At 35.5% G+C, this 18,155-nt stretch overlaps 1 long non-coding RNA gene across 2 annotated transcripts in view; it reads left to right on the top strand.

Annotated features, from left to right (window-relative positions):
• Positions 1-18,155, top strand: part of LOC141577569 (uncharacterized) — a 552,790-nt gene that overhangs the window by 90,814 nt on the left and 443,821 nt on the right. For both annotated transcript variants that reach the window (XR_012506834.1, XR_012506835.1), the window contains exon 2: positions 16,322-16,411. This is a non-coding gene — a long non-coding RNA (uncharacterized LOC141577569). The remainder of the gene's footprint in view (positions 1-16,321; positions 16,412-18,155) is intronic.

An 18,155-nucleotide genomic window follows, 5' to 3' on the forward strand; every position in this document is an offset into this window, starting at 1 on the left:
AAAAGCTACAAATACACTTCTAACTAGAATCCACTAGTAAATCCTCTAATAATTTTGATGATTTATTTGATTGCCTAAAGTTTCCCAAGTGTTTCTGTCAAATACAATTATAGACAGATAATAATAGTTGTTCTATGAACAAAAGACACATATATGGTCAATTAGTTTAAAAAGCTGAAAGTTTGAAAAATAAAACTAATTTCTTAAACCCAGTGATCACTATAATGTGTAAGATATTAATATAGCAATTGGAATTCTGTAACACAGTGTTAACAATTTAGTCACCAAAGGAAAATGAATCACTGGTACTGATACCCGCTTCTCCATATCAATAGATGAATAACTTCTAGCTGTTATACCTTTAAAAATCTTTAATATGTTCCATCTCTGTTACCCTTGCTTGTACTATTCCAATCACTCTTTGTGAATAATTGTCATACTTCACATTGCAACTTGTTTTGCAGTTGTGCTTTATTATTCCTGCTAATATTATCCATAGATATCCCCCTTTATTACTTTCTACATGCATAACTATATGTTTTCCATCATTCATTTGAAAATATTAATTGGCTTTATCATGATTGTATGCCTGACAATATTGTGAAAATAAATTCACTATGTTTATTGAATGTATATTTTGGGGGGAGCACCAAGAACAGCTGTTCACTTACAAGTAAGATGGTTTCAGACAGTGATAGTGATACTGGCAAACGCTATGGTGAAATTAAACCTGGGTGATGGGATAAAGATTTTGGTAAATGTGATGAATACAAGGCTTTGTCACAAGAAGGTCAAAGAAGGCTTCCACAAGAAGGTGATTTTTGACCTGAAACCCACATAATGAAGGAGAATTTTTCAAAGGTGTTGGTGAAGAATGTTCTAGTAGAAAAATAGATATTAGAAAGGCCCCGAGACAGAATGAAGTTGGCATATTTGAAGAGCAGAGAGAGAAGTGAGGGGTCCAGAGGACGGTGGGAGGTGTGGAGATTGAGGACGTCAGGCAGTGGCAGAGCCTGCATGCTTCCATTCTTTAAAGACCAAGTATGTAGTTCACATCTTGTTATAAATGTAGCAGTAAGTAAGCCTTTGCATTGTGTATTTCTAAGCTATGGTAATATATGTTTGACTTATGCTTTATAAGAATTACCTAGGTGTATGGGAAAAGAACCAAATGGGATTTGGAGAACACATAGGAAGGATGTGGTATAAATAAATTGACGTGATTCTTTAAGATTTTATAGTCATTTCCTAAATTAACTCAGCAAGCATTTAGAGAACTTTTACCATTAATAGAGAGATGAAAGGTTGGCACTCCTACCCTCAGGACAGTCAGACACTGATGGCGGAGCGCGCCCTTGAGACCTGCATAGACCTCCATGTGACAGCAGTCAGGCAGTGAAGCATCGCTTTTCAGAGGACAAAGTGTTTGAGCTCAGTTGTGAAGTTTTGCATAAGTAGAACTACAGTAAAGACTTATCAGGAAGGGCATTTGAAAAATCATATGGATGTGAAAAAGAAAAGTACATTCAAAGAACCACACATCCATGTATTTACAGTGATGTACAGCTAAGGGCCCCAGAGGTCAATTACCCACGGTCCAGTTCTGCGTCCTCCAGTTCCTTGCTGTGTAGACTCTGGTCACGTACTAAACTGATACACTTTGGCTTTGTCTGTGAAATTAAGGTACTGTATTCACTAAGTGATAAACTCCTTTTGAGGGTGATATGTTGGTAAAATCCTTAGTACACTCTCTGACAAAAAGGAGGCAATCAGTAAGTGGTAGGTATTTATTATTATGGCTGGTGCAGTGAGGTGTGTCTCTGGCAGAAGATGGTTTGAAGAAGTTGAGGGGGTCAAACTGATGCCAGGAAGTTTGGCAGGTGATGGCTATGTTTATTTGTACATAGTGATGGCATTATAATATGCATATGTCTGAATACGTCAAATTGTATACATTAAACATGTACAATATTTTGGATATCAATTATGCACCAGTAAAGCTACATAAAGCTTGAAGTATAATAAATAAGGTTGATAATATAAGTATATAGCAAACTGTAAGCCGTAATAATGAAAAATTAAATCTTTAAGAGATGAAAGGAAAAACCAGGGAGCGTCAAAGTAGGAATGGTTGTATTTGCTATGTTAGTAAGTATCGACTTCATCATGAAAACAACTGGCTGTTAGATGCAATTTCTGTGCAAGACTTATATAATCAGACCGATGTCTCAGAAAAATCATGTGAATCACTTTGTGGGGAATGAGTTGCAGGGCAGGTCAACGCTGATCAAGCTGCCTGGTTGGAAATCTGCTCTATCTCAGGTGTGAAAGGCTGAGAGTCTCCACCAAGTCACGGACTATGGGGGCAAGAAGGGGATTTGCAGAGAAATATTTAGGAGGCATACTTTACAGTCCTTGGAGTTTGACTGAATTGCTGGAGTTTGTAAGAAACTAGGAAAAATAGGTATTTTTCAGTATAATAATTTCTATCATTTTCTTCTTCAGAAATGACTGTGTGGCAGCTTGTTTTCATGCCCAGCAGCCAGGTCTCTTGATTATTTTCTCAGGCAAGTTTTATCACCATGTTATGCTTGAGAGCATAGAGGCTAAGTACGGTTAATAACTGTACGTGAACACAGAATTGGAAACTGCTAGAACCTGAGTTTGATGCAGGATTTCTCAGATTTCAGAGCTCATCCTGTTTCCACTAAATGAGTCTGTCTAAGTGGGGGCTAATGAAACGGGTGAACAGAGGTACATTTCATCAGGTTTGGAAAGCATCAAGGAGGTGCACATTTTGGCAGGAAATATGGTAGGTTAAATTTTGGCCGTATTCATTGCAGTTGCTATTGGGACATGAAAATGAAGAACTGGAATATGTGTTCTAAGTATGAGATGACTGAAATTCCACGTGGTTAAATAGCAGGTAAAAATTCAGAAAAATAGATGAGCAAGGATTTCATTTTGATCTGACTCTAGGTCCAAGTTCATTGCCTGGTTCTTTTCCCCACCCGTCAGCTTGGCCCCGAATCTCCCTGGGGGGCAGTGCTTGTCTTCACCCCTTGATTCAGCCAGATAATTACTTTTTCTATTATCTCAGCAATTTGTACAAGCTGCCACTAAAGCTTTTATCTCATTATGTTTCAACTATTTGTTTAGGTTTTTTTCCCCTAAATAGTTTGTAAATGTCTAGAAGTTAGGGGCAATCATATTTATTTTAAGAAACACGCTGCAGTCTCCCTGTATCACTTTATGCAATAAATTGACTGATGAAAGAGTTAAAAATAGCATGATGAGTAACCAGGAAATTTTATATTTTATAAAATCCTTTCTAAAATGGCCCCATTATGTCTTCCCCTTCTAAGGACATGTTGACGTATCTGAATTCACAGCTCTGCCCTCATGTATGTAAGCTTTGCCCTGTAGAAGGAAAGTATCTGATGCCTTTAGAAGGCTGTGAAGTTCAGCCTCTGCCATTCAGCATCACAGCAGGAATATCATAGCCCATCAGTTCTAAAAGTTAATGTACCATCCTTCACAAGATCCTCTCTAGACTAATATTGCCAAAGGTTAAATGACATTAATACAGAAGTTCATGGCTGCATAATGTAGTTTGTAATCCTGAGGACATACTTTAACAGCAATAACCATTCTTCTCATATTTTCATTGTCTTCTAGGTATAAAAATTGCTCTTGTGGAAAATTGTCATTTCCCAGAGATACAGTTGTTGGTGATGGGGCTACATGGGGCACAGAACAGCTGAAACCTGTGTAAGGAACAAAACAATAGACAAAGAAAGCAGCTGCAATTGAAGAACAGCTAAATGTTAACAGTTGGCTTTCTTATGCCCTGTTTCCTCTGCAAATAGAGAATGCAGAGATCTATGTATTATTTTCTGTGTGTTCCTATGAGTGCATCCTGTGTTTGAGTGTGCTTACGTTTGTGTATGATGTCTTGTTGTTTGTCTGGTTATTATCTTCCATTTTAGTGATGTTAGCAGATATTAAGTATCTCCTAAAGGATGTCAAGTGACTCTATGACTTTGTTGATACTTAACATTTTAGAGAGAGATATATGAGGTGCCCAATACTCGGCATTTCATGACTGGGACATTTGTTTAAGTTCCCATGTACTTGCCTACCATAAGGAGTGAGACTAGACATCTGATGTCTTCAAGCAGACTCTATAGCACTGCTTGTAAATCCCAGACTGCAGTCAGGATTAAGGGATTCTTTGGGATCCATTCCTCTGGGTGTCACTTGGTCTTGTAGTAGGGAGGGTATTTTATTGCTAAATACCCATTTTACCAATCAAACAGTAGATGAGAAAACAGAACCTTTTTGCTTAAAAACAAATAATTTCACTCTTCCTCACAACAGCATTAGATTTCAGAATAGTGGCCCTAGTTAGGGTCCTTAATAACACCATTTCACACTTTAAAAGATGAACAGCATATGCCAAGTTGCACTTAGAACATGTCTCTCCCAAATCTCTCTGTTTATGTCCATTTGTATAATTCAGGAATCATGACTGCCAATTCACATCATCTTCAGTGGTTATAAATGATTAGAAACAATTGAAAAACAAATATAATTCAAGGAAGTTTTTTAAAAAATAAAGTATCAAGCTGCTTAAATATTTTAGAAACATTCTAACTATTTTCTCATGACAAACTTTCCTCATGTATTTATTCAAATGAAATCACATAGAATTCTATTATGTCAAGAGGACTTAAAGGGAATTCTTAGAATCATGTTACTTTAGAGTTACCAGGTCAAATGACTTTTAGAAACTCTTCATTAAATAAAGTTATAGAGATAACCTTTGATGGTTTAACAGCATGTTCATGATCCTTTGCTGTCCTTCCCTTTAAGGGGTAGGGCTTAAAGCCCATCAGTATGGGCTGGACTTAGTGACTGGCTTCTAATGAAGAGGATATAGAAAGAATGTGCAAATTCCTAGACTAGGTTGTAAAAGGCATCGTGGCTTCCTTCTTGCTTCCCTCTCTCAGACTGCATGCTTTGGGGGAATCCAACTACCATGTCATGAGGACACTTAAGCATCTCTGTGGAGAGGTCCATATGACTGGTCCCTGAGTTCTGCTGTCTGTAATCTGCACTGATTTGTTGGGGAAGTGAGCAAGCCACCTTGAATCGGATCCTACAGCTTCGGTCAAGCCTTCAGTCAACATGCTGCCTACAACCTCACAACACTCTGAGCCAGAACCAGCCAGTTACACTGCTCCCAGCTTCCTGATCCAGAGAACCTGTGGGAGATCTTACATGTTTACTGTTTTTTTGATGCTACACTTTGAGGGCATTTGCTATGCAGCAATAGATAACAAATGCAGATTCATTTACTCCAGGACTTCTCAGAGCTTTAATAGGTTGATATGATTTAATTCTAAAGAAAAGACCTATGATACATCATGTAGTACAAATATATTTAATCATAGTACTGATTTTGCAAGTGCATTTCTTGGATTATACTTTTGCAGAACAAGCATATACATAGAAAAGTATATGTAAAAAAACAAACAAACAAACAAAAGTAGTGATTTTGGCAGCTAAAGTGTACCAGTAATTTTCTACATGTAATGTTATTTAATTCCCATCGAAATGTTATAATGTATTATTTATACCATTTAGCATTTAATAGTGATAAAGATAAAAGAGAAAATAATTTTCTCCTTGATAAACCATTGTTATTTTTCATGCATTAGGGTATAAACCAGAAGTTTAGCTAATTTAATGACACAGGGAACAGAAGAGGTGGATTTTTAAGTGATTAACTTTGGACATCGATTTTTAAAGTTAAATAGAGGTGGCTGGAATTGTTGATAGGAACCCTCTTTCTAAGCACCTAATTTCTATAATAGCACTATATGAACTGAAAATCAGAAAGACTACTTTCAATGAACATTTCATTTCAATAGACATAAATATTAAATTTTTAAATAATTTCAGATTTTGCAATGGCAAGAGCTCACTAATTTGAATCACAAGTCATAGTTTTAAATTACTATTTTTATTTAAATTACTAATTTTAAATTACTAAATGACCATCCAACATTTACTAGCTACATCAGATGTTTCCATTGGCAGGTAAAAGGAATCCTGGTGACATATTAAGAATGCCTATTTAAAAAGAAATCTGGAGGTAAGCTGTTACAAGGAAAGTTGATACGGTAACTCAGTAATACAAGGATTTTATCAATTTCTGTGTAATTCTCTTGACCTGTCTTTTATTTGCTACTTGGGTACAGTTACTCCCAGCATCATGTCCTAATGTAAACACGTACAAAGCCTGGAAGGTTGTCTTTAACTTTGTTGTTTATAAGGGCAGGATAAACATTCCCGAGAGTCTCACTTCTATCTTATTAGTTTAGCTTATGTCGTCTCAGTGCTGCCTGATCAGAGGAACAGAATTATCAAGATTGTTCTAGAGTAATGAACATTTAAACCCTTAGTCTCTGGAGGGATCCACGAAAGATTTATCTTCCAATAACTGGACAAAGTTAGAGTTGTATATTTTAAGCAAGAACTTTGGCAACAGGAACTTACAGGATAGGCAACCAATGTCTGCTGAAACAGTGATGCAACATTGATCATTGCACAATTTAAATATTCTCCTTTCTTCAATCCCCTTACATGGTAAATGAGAATAATGCCTGCATTAAAAGACTATTATTATTATTACATAGGTTAATTTTTTTTAATATGGGTAATATATTTTTTAATATGCCTCCAAAGGACTTATAAGTGTAGAAAGAACTGACATATATGTAGGCATGAATAAATAAATTTGGATTTTTTTATTAATAGGGTCTGGCTTTCCCTTCAGTCATCCTAAATTGGTAAAAAATGGGCTCTATTGGAGATATTAGGGCATTACAAGCTATACAGTAATTTTCTGACTGTATTTCTTCAATTTGCATTTTCTTCAATTTGCGTAATATCCTCCAGGTCCTCAAAATATACCTGAAATCAGGGACATTTATCTACTTGCCAAATCCTACCCATGTCCTTTACTTCCATTTGTAACAACTGTGATGTGGAAGCACAGGTTGCTGCCTTGCTGCAGAAGTTCGCTGAAGCACAGTTTGATTATTCTCTATGAGGACAAGTGGTTGGAAAGTACTCTGGCGCTGCTGTACACTCAGGAGGACCCTCAGTGAATGCTCCCTCGTGTACACAAACTGCACAAAGATCAGTGCCAACATCAGAAAGTGGCTGCTGTTGCTATTAGAAACATAATTGCAAATTCCTGCCTGGAATAATAGAATTGCTGTTGTAAATCTAGTACATTTTATGAGAAGTCATACATTGAATGTATTTCATTTAGGGAAGAAAAAAAAAAAGTCCATGACCTTGATAGTATCAGATCTTAAGGGATTTTGTGAAGGATTTCTGGAGTCACAGGGAGAGATCATTAGAATGTCATTCTGTCATGTATTTGATTTGTTGTCTTCCCAATTGAGAAAGCGAGATTGCTTTCAATCTCATTGGTTCTGTTTTGCTTTCAATACTCTTACTTAGTAATACCTAGAGGTATTATTTAAATTCAGGAATTTAAGGACATAAGTATAATTGGTTTAGGGGAATTAAACTGGTATGAGCTAAATATGACTTGGGAAGCCAATTTAAGAGCATATAAGTATGTAGCCAATTAAACATAATTGGAAACCACTGAGTATTTAAGCTGGTTTACTCTACCCGTCCTTCTTTTAATACCATTTTCTTCAAATCCAGAGGCATGAGTGACTATAAGATTATAGGTTCGAAGTGTGTAGGACTTTTAATTCTACAAATGTTTTGTGACGTGAAAAGGTCTCTGTCATTAAGGACATTTGGCCAGAACTGCGTACTGTAAACTCCAGGGAAATGCACAACACTCGTTCATTAGAAGGTCTGTTTAAGCTTATTCAAAATTGACATGTTCAATATTAACAGTATTGCTCAAACTTGCCTGACAAATTAATACTTTTCATTCATATCACCTTTAACTCCCTGAAAGAGCCATTTATATGCCCACTCTCTGTAACGAAGCCATCAGATCTGTTTTTTTAAAATTACCGATGACCTTCAAGTTATTAGACCTAATGGGTAGTTCCACAATATAATCTTAAATGACATCTAAGCCATATTTGATACACTCATCACTCCTTCCTCTATGGGAGGGGAGGGTGCTTCTCGTGGCCTCTGGGACCCACTCTTCTGATTTTCTTCTGACCTAGTTGGTAGCTCCTTCTCAGTCTCCTTTGCAGGTTCTAGATTTCCCAGACCTCATAAAGTTGAAGTGCCCCAGGGCTCAGTAAATATTCCTTTTCTCTTATTTAGTTATGATCATTAAAAGTTCCATCTATATATTGATTGTTCATAGGTTTTTATATTATCTCCAGCCTAAAATCAAGCCAGGTTTGTTGAACCATAGTCTCCCCTTGTTTGTCTGTTTAGTGTCTCTAATGTAGCACGTCTAGATGAACCCCAAATATTGTCCCCATAAAGCTGCTCCACCTAAGAATTCCTTCCTTAGTTGTTGGCAACTTCGTCAAACCCTTAACATCTCTCTGTCTCCCCGACCCCTTCACCCAACTCCTAAGCAAGCCCTATTTGCTGTCTTGGTCCAAGCTACTGTTACCTCTTACTTCTTGGCTAGTTTAGTACCTTGCTAATGGTTCTCAGCATATCAGCTCACTCTAGGTCAGATCCTTGCTTCCTGCAATAGTTCCCCTTTTTACTCAGGTTGCAGGCCTGCATATAGGACTGGCTGTATATGGTCTGGCCTCTTCCCACCTTTATGAATTCACACCTTACATTTCTCCCTTTTATGTGCTCTACCCAGCCACACTGGCTTCCTGACTGTTCTCTGAACAATACATGCACACTCTACATTACGGCCTTTGCACTGGCCAAGTTTTCTGCCTACGAAAGTTCTTCCATCTTTTAATTTCTTCCTCTCAAGACTTTGCTAAAATTTCACTTTCTCATTGTACTCTGCCTTCACCACTCTATTTTAAATTATAATCTGTATCTTTACAAACAGTGCTTTCACTTCCAAAATGCTGCTTTGTTTTTCCTTGTTTCTATAACACATCCTTTCATAATATGCTGTGTATTTTATTCATTTTTTCTTCTGAGCCCCATCAGAATCTAAGTTTCACGAAGGCAGAAAACTTGGGTTCACTGATACTGTTTCATATGCTTATAAACATTTCCCAGTGTGCGAGAGGTAGTCAATACATTTTTGCTGAATAAAATAATCAAAATTTATTCATTTATTTAATCACTTAATGAAACTTTCTGAGAAAAATAAACATTCTTTTTACAAAATAATGATAATATATATAACATAGTCTATGATAACACTTCTCATACCATAAATGAAATTGATTAAACTTCCATTGTTATTAACACTGTGATTTTTTCCCAATAGAGTAAGACACAGCAGAGAAATGTTATATATAATTATTATAAACTTTAATCTTAGATAAATATGAATGAAGACTTTAAAATTTACAAGATGTTTATTAAAATATGTGAGTAAATAGAGGAACTCAGTAAATATTCTAGAATATTATTACATTTTTCCAGCTTTATTGATACATAATTGACATGTAACATTGTATAAGTTTAAAGTGTACAGCATAATGATATATGTATATATGTGGGTGAAATGATGACCACAGTAAGATTAAGATTAACATCTGTCACCTCACATCGTTAGAAATTTTTTTCTTGTGATAAGAACATTTAAGATTCATTCTCTTACCAACTTGCAAATATATAATACAGATTGTTAACTATAGTCACCATGATGTAAATTACATCCCCAGAATTCATCTTGTAACTGGAAGTTTATACTTTTTAACCACCTCCACTCATTTGCATCAGCCCACACCCCCTGCCTCTGGAAACCACCAATCTGTTCCCTGTTACTTTGAGTTCATTTTTTAATATTCCATGTATATATGAGGTCATAACAATATTTATTTTTCTCTGACTTAGCATAATACTCCCAAGGTGTATTCATGGTGTCACAGGTGGCAGGATTTCCTGAAAAAATGGCTGGAAAATGTGCATTATATATGTGTGTATTAATATACATGTTCATCCATCAGTGGACACTTAGGTTGTCTTTATGTCTTGGCTATTGTAAATGATGCTGCAGTGAACATGGGGGTGCAGATACCTCTTTGAGATAGAGATGTTATTTATTTCAGATAGCTGCCCAGAAGTGAAATTGCTGGATCATATGGTAGTTTTATTTTTAATTTTTGGAGGAAACTCCATACTGTTTTCCATAGTGGCTGTAAAAGTTAACATTCTCACCAATAGTGAACAAGGGTTCCCTTTACTCAGCATCTTTGCTGACAGTTGTTACTTATGATCTTTTTGATGATAGCCATTCTGACAGGTGTGATACAATATTTCATTGTGATTTTGATTCACATTTCCCCAGTGATTAGTGATCTTGAGCACCTTTTCATGTACCTGTTGGCCATTTGTATGTCTTCTTTGGAAAAATACCTTTTCTGATCTCTTGCACATTTTTAATTGTATTAGTTGGGTTTCTTTGCTGTTGAGTTGTATGAGTTGTTTATTTTGGATATTAACTACCTATCAGATATGTGGCTTGCAAGTGTTTACTCCAGTTCCATAGGCTGCTTTTTCATTTTGTTGATTGTTTCTTTTGCTGTGCTGAAGCTTATTTGTTTGCTGTAGTGCCGCTTATTTATTTTTTATTTTGTTGCTTATGCTTTAGGTACCATAACCTAAAAGTCATTACCAAGGTCACCATTAAGCAACTTTTCTTCTAGGAGTTTTATGGTTTCAGGTCTTATATTTAAATCTGTAACCCATTTACGGGTAATTTTTGTGAGTGCTATAAGGTAGAGGTCTAGTTTCATTCTTTTTCATGTGAATATCCAATTTTCTCACCCCTATTTATGAAAGAAACTATCATTTCTTCATAGTGTGTTCTTGGCTCCCTTGTTATATGTTAGTTGACCATGTATGCATGGGTGTATTTCTCTATCCTTTATTCTATTCCATTGATCTATATGTCTATTTTTATGCCAGTACCATACTTTTTTGATTACTGTAACTTTGTACTGTAATGCTTAATGATAACATTAATGCAAAATATAACTAACTTCATATACATTAATGAATCCATGTGAAAGAAAACAGTAACTTATTTTTACATGCATTTTTTAACTTTTTTTATTGAGTTAAAATCATTTTACAATGTTGTGTCAAATTCCAGTGTAGAGCACAATTTTTCATTTACACATGAGCATATATATATTCATTGTCACATTTTATTCTCTGTGAAAACAGTAATATATTTTAGAAGAAGACCATCAGCAAAAGAATTGCCTCACAAGGAAATCATAAAAGAAAAAGTTTTTTGTTTGTGTGTAATCTGGTTCTGAGGAAGTCCTTGGGGCCTCACTTTCCTCATCTTTAATGGGAGAATAGAAACACATCAGTGGTTTAAATGCTATCTAGCAAAGTCTTACTGATGACTTAGAAGCACCTTAGAGCCCCAAGAGCAGTGAAGTGAACAGTAGCACAAATAGGAGAGGGCTGGCTTCCTCTTCCATAACTTCACCCAGAGATGTTCTGCTTCTTTTTTGGTTACAAGTTAGATTCAGTGTGAAATTTTGTTTTAAGGAGGCTTCTACTGCTAAATTCTAAGGTTTGGACACCACTGGATTTTTAAAACCTAAAATACCTTGTGACTCAGATATTTTTCAGTAATTTAATTTACTGAGAGTCCTCAGTGAACAGTAAATTAGGCTCAATGAAGTAGAAAGAAATAAAGACATAGGAGTGGATTTCTTCAAAGAACTTATAACCTTTTCATGACATTAAAAGTAGAGGGTATTTACTTATATTTTCATTGAAGGGTATAGAGAGAAGCAATCATAATTTATTGCCTGAAAGAAAAGCTGTATTGTGTTAGCAATCAGTCTTTTCCTAAGAAGAGAGGAAAAGCAAAGAGCTAATCTTATACAGAGTTTAAAGAAGCGGGACTCTGAAGGATTGGCCGACTTTGAGAAGTGGTAATGTTTAGGGATTGGTTGAACTTCAGCCATGCAAGCGTGTTATTAAGTGATCTTTCTGATTGGCTGACTTTTACAAGTCTAGAGGGTGGGAAAAGGCTGTTGCTGCTTGACTGGTTCTATGAAGTTTGCTGCTGAAGGAAGTTGTCATGGATCAAATATGATGGCCTTAAAACTGACTCAGATGGCCAAAAGTGATCAGTCTTTTCTTACTGCTTATGCTATGCTTACTTACTGCTATGGCCAAAAGTGATCAGTCTTTTCCTAGGAAGACAAGAACTTATTATTCTCAAGAGAAATAGAAAACATGTATTTCCCTCTCCATTCAGCAGTGTACCCAAGTCATGTTTCCTCACACTTTCTCTTTTTATTAAAACCCAAGACTAAAAAGCTAGTAGAATTCTAGACAAAAGAGAAGTACATTTAATGTATGAATTGAGAAAAGGAGTTAGTATGGTGCTGGTTAGCAGATTATTTTGCTTTCTCAGATATGGGGGCTATGAATGGAGCAGTCCAAGGAAAAAAGAGGTCATGCCAATAAGAATGATCACATTTTTCTAAAAATAATCAATTTGAAAACATGATATAGCTTTGGTGCTTGTCATAATATAAAGCTTTGGTTGTGAGTGTCAGAAATGTTCAAAGAAAGAAAAATAACATGGAAAGGATAATAAAACTGAGATTTTATTCTGGATATTATAGCAGTTTTAACAATGGCCCAACTATGTTGGGGAAATAAATTAAGAATTACATTGCCTCACCATAACCTCAGAATGGCTTTAGGGCATAGATAAAAATGTAAACGTGCATAGCATTCATTAGTAATTCATTAGGGAGTGGAGATATCTTTAGAGAAATTAATGATACTGAATTTCATCATGTGGGTCTAGTTAACCAAATGTTACTGATGTCACTTTTGATTCCTTCACAGAGGATTCCAGAGTCTTGATTTATTGACTAACACATTCCTATTACAATTTGTTTGTCTAGCAATGTAGATAATTCCCTTCAAGACCAGTTCACAAGAAATAACTTTTAGACTATGTTTGTTTTGTGTTAGTGTTTTTGAAACCATTCCTTGCTATTTGTATGATATAGGACTCTTTATTATTTTGGTAAATCAAAAGGTCTGCCAGAATGCACACACACACACATATACACATACATACAAATATATATGTGTCTCTCTCTATATATATATGCACACATATATGTTTTCTATATATATATATGTGAGAAAAATTTGCTTAGAAAAGATAGGTTTTCTGGAGTTATGTATTTATTTTACAGGTTTTACCAGTTTGGGACACATCAAATATTACACCAAACCTATCTATATATGTTCTTCTAGTTTTCTAATAAATTTTAACTTTTTTTATTACATGATATTATGCACCTTTCTTATATAAAAGGTTCTATAATAATTATTTTATTGTCTCCATTATAATTATAAAATAAGATTAGACTTGTTTTCTTATTATAAAAATATGATAATTATAAATCAATAAAGTGAGCAAATACATATTTATATTAAAGGGAACCACTGAAGCAAGGTACTTAATCATATGAGCTCTGCAGTCAGGCTACTTGGCTTAAAATCTCAGCTTCACACTCATTTGCTGTAATGTATTGAACAAGTCACTTTGTATTTCTAAACGTTTGTTTCCTCAATTATACAATAAAGATGATGCATGTTAAATGGGAAGATTAATGTAAAACTCTTACAAACCAGTTGAACATAGCAAGCAATCGATAAATCATGTCTGGTTTAAAAAAAAAACTATAAAGATACAATTGATTTTACTCACAATTTAATTAAACAAAAATTAAACTAATAATGAATTGTAGTTTTCCACCTATCCACTGGGCAGCAACCTAGAAGACTGAGAAGTGTGCTGGGAGGAAACCATCGTACATTGTTGGTGAGAGTATGAGGGGGTGGGTATAGCTCAAGCGGCTCAAGTGGTAGAGCGCCTGCTTGGCATGCACGAGGTCCTGGGTTCAATCCCCAAAACCTCCTCCAAGGATAAATAAATAAACAAAGCTAATTACCTACTCCCACCAAAAAAAAAAAAAAAGAAAGAAAAAAGTATAAATTGGTTGAATGCAATATAATTCATTCTGCACAAACAGCAGAAAATAATTTATTGAGAGTTTACTGGATATCTCACTAAATTGCTGAAAATGTTGAGAGTAGTTTAAAGGCAACTCAAAATCAGAACCATGAGCAGAACATGCCATGGATTTACCCTAACAAGGACATCACTGCTCAGATCTCTGAGCACTGGATTCAGCTGTCTCCACATTAGGGACACTAGACATTTCATCTCTGTTCGAATTGTGACAGCACTGCAAACCAAACTGGATGGGCATAATGTTGTCCTGTAGCCTGCCTGTTGCTATGACTCCCATTTTTTCAGTATTCTCTGCCTTTTTGCTTTCCTCATTCCTACTTCAAAGCCCACGATAGATCACAAAGCCTCATTCTAGTCTCATGGGAAGCTCAAAAGTGAACATTGATTTCCTTGAATGGGAGTTTCATTAAGTTGCACCAAACATTGACTATCATCCTCGTCACCTCAGCAAATTTGCTTATCTTTAAGCAACAGAGAGCAGACAGGCCAAGAAAAAGGAGAAGCCTAGGGCTTAATGGTATCATAGGGTTAGAACACAACCTTGAAGTTCAGGGCTTCAGAGAAAAGCTAAAGCTGAGGGGTCCAGGTTCGGAAGAAGAGAAAAGAGAACAACAAAGAAGGTAGCTCAATATTCTATACCTCTTATCTCTCAAGGTATTTTCTTTTTCTTTTCTTTTTTTTTTTTTCTCTTTTTATTTGCAGGGACCAAGAGACAGGAAGGCAAACATAAACATGAAGCTAAGAGTCCTGAAAACTAAGCAGAATCTTTTTTGTCTTACAGTATTTGAGTTTTAAAAGATAGAGTACAGGGCATGCCTAGATGGGTAACTAGTAAATATTCCAGGTTTGTTATTGAGTTCCCTAAAAAGCTATGTAATTCAAAAACAATAAAACAAAGAACAAAACATTCAGACCTATAAAGTCTAAATCCCAGACTCGAGTACACATATTACAATTGTCAGATGAAAATGAAGTCCTTTCTAGAGGAAGATAAAAGCTACATGTCTAACTTTTTTTTCTTATACAGTGACTACCATTACATCTAAAACTACCAGACACATCTAAATACAGTACTAAATTATTTAAAACCAACACAAAAAATTCAACATACCATCCACATATGATTAAGACTTTGGAGTTAAAAACGTTAAGACAACTGTAACTAATTATACCTAACAAGATGAAACTTTCGTAGGAGAATTCAAGCAGAGGAAATAATAATTTGTATAATCAAAAAATAAGAAAATAAAATAGAGTAATTACTAACTCAGTAAGTGGTTTTAACAGCAGAGTGAATGAGCGAAAAGAATCAGTAAATTATAATAAAAGGTCAGTACAATCTGAAGGGAAAATGAATGGATTGAAAAAAGAGCATAAGAAACATTTGAGACCCAAATGAAAGTGTCAGTTATCCTAACTGAATTGTTGGGAGAGAAGACAGAGTGGAGTGAGTCAGGGCAAAGGGAAGAAAGTTATCCAGGATTCACTAGTACCTACAACCCCAAATAGGATGAATACCAAGAAAACCATGCCTAGGAAAATCATTTTAAATTACTAAAAAAATCAGAAGATAACATCTGGAAAGCAGCCAGAGAAAAAATAACTTAAACTTCAAATGGACAATAAGTTTAACAGATATATTTTCACAAGAAACACCTGAAGTTATTATATCCTTGTTATATTTCATTTAGAATCAGCTTATTAGGTATGAATTACCATATTCCTTAAGGTTTATTTATTTAAGGCAATACCATATGTATTTAAGGTAACATTTCTTTTAGCAGTGCCTTGGTCTTGAGGTGCAATCCATTAATCCCTCTTCAGAAATAAATATGTTGTTAGCCCAGCTGATGCAGCTACTGCCTGCATCCAGCACTCAGCTGTCCTCCCTTATGATCACAAAGGTGATGACCCCATCCCTGATTGGTCTTCAACCAGTGATTGCTCAGCGCATGAGTGGAAATACCCTGCTTTCTCATCCCATCTTGGCGCAGCTCTGCTGGGTCATCTCCTCTCAGTACTGCCTGCAGAGATGGCAGAGTGGTTCTGCTGAAATTGCCTTGAAGCTTGACTTCTTCCTCTGACTGATTCACCCCTCTTTTTCCTCATCCACAGCCACTGACCCCAGGAGACCTTCTTAACAAACTTCCTCCTCTCTGCTTTCTGCTTCAGAGTCTACTGCTCAAAGAAACCATCCTGGGACAGGTAAGTTCCATGTTTTTTTTCTTTCCTCTAATTGGGGCAGAACTTTATTCGGTTCATTTGAAATAAAGTTTGCATTAAGTTTCCTCTCTCCAGCTATTTATGATATTTGTGTAGAAACTGGAATAACATTTCTATAGCAAGGTGATAATGTTAAGTCAAAAAGGAATAAAAGAAAGTATTAGAGGAACAAAGATAAAAGCTGCAAATTGGAATCTGCTCACCTGTCTCAGCCTGGTGCAGGTGCACGTCATTTGGTGAAAGAGGAAAGCCTGGTGCAGGTGCACGTCATTTGATGTTAGAGTATCTGCATGAACGCTTTCAGGAGCTTTGACTGTCACTGAGGAATGCTGTATTTGAACTTTTGAAAGTTCAGAAATAACAGGAGTAAAACCAGTGAATCACCAAGAAGTAGCAATTAATAAGGTCTATTGTGCAAAAAGATGGTTTGTGAAGCAGGCGTGCTCGAAACAACATGCAGTGAGGCTCAGAGGTATATGATTATAAAGCAGCTTATGAGGAGGCATGACTGTTCTTTCACAGTGATTGGTTATAATATTAGGACTTTCTTAAATGATATGAAATTGGTTAGTAGTTACATCACTTCTAGAAAACAGTTTTAAGTTTTGCTTATGATTTCTAGATGCACAAACAGAAAGTGACCCAGGTCAAGTTAATCTTGCAAAAGAAGCTAAATTAAGCTTTGCTTCTATGACTAAAGTGGTTTTATCTGCTCCAGGAATTTTTTTTAAGACTGGTCTCCATTTGTTTTTGATTTTAACATGCTACTGATGTCACAGGCATTGAGCAAGTTAAGAAACACCTCTAAGTATTTTAGAATGTATTTACCTTTAATAGTGGTGCTGGCATGATTTTTTCTTCTTTAGTTAGCATTTGAGAAATACGATGTTGAATATTTTTTTCAATGAATTATGTATTACTTGACTTTTAAATCTTTTTTTGAGATATAATCCACATACCGTACAATTCACACATTTGAAGCTTGCAATTCAATTTTTTTTAGTATATTCATAGGTATGTGCAACTACCTACATACAGTCAATTAGAAAACATTTTCATCTCCTCAAAAAGAAATGCCGTACCTTGTGACTAGCCTTTTATCCCTTCAACTTCTACACCCATCCCTAAACAATTACCTGTCTTTCACTATCTATATATTTTTCTGTTTTAGTCATTTTATGTGAATGCAATCATATAAAAGGTGGTATTTTTTGACTTAACTACTTTAACTTACCAAATGTTCTCAAGATACTTCTTGAATGTATCAGTACTTCACTGCTTTAATGTCTGAATATTCTGTTGTATGGGCATGCCATAAGTTGTTGATTCATTCTGCCATTGATGGGTATATGAACTGTTTCCACCTTTTTGGTTATATGTAGAATACTGTTATTAATATTCATGTACAAGTTTTTGTGTGGACAAAAGTATTCATTTCTCTTGGGTATATACATAGAAGTAGAATTAGTGGGTCTTATGGAAACTCCAACTTTAATCATTAAAAAAACTACTAGAGAGTTTTTCAAAGTGGCTGGAATATTGTACATTCCCACCAGCAGCAAATCAATATTCCAGTTTCTCTGTTTTCTCACCAGCGCTTATTGTTATTTTCCTGTAAGACTCTAACCGTCCTAATTTGTAGAAAGTAGTATCTCATTGTGTTCTGGGTTTGTACTTCCATGATGACTGAGGATGTCAAACATCTTTTCATGTGCTTACTGGCCAT

This window comes from Camelus bactrianus, chromosome 4 (assembly GCF_048773025.1).
Source record: "Camelus bactrianus isolate YW-2024 breed Bactrian camel chromosome 4, ASM4877302v1, whole genome shotgun sequence".
In the NCBI taxonomy this organism is placed as follows: domain Eukaryota; kingdom Metazoa; phylum Chordata; class Mammalia; order Artiodactyla; family Camelidae; genus Camelus; species Camelus bactrianus.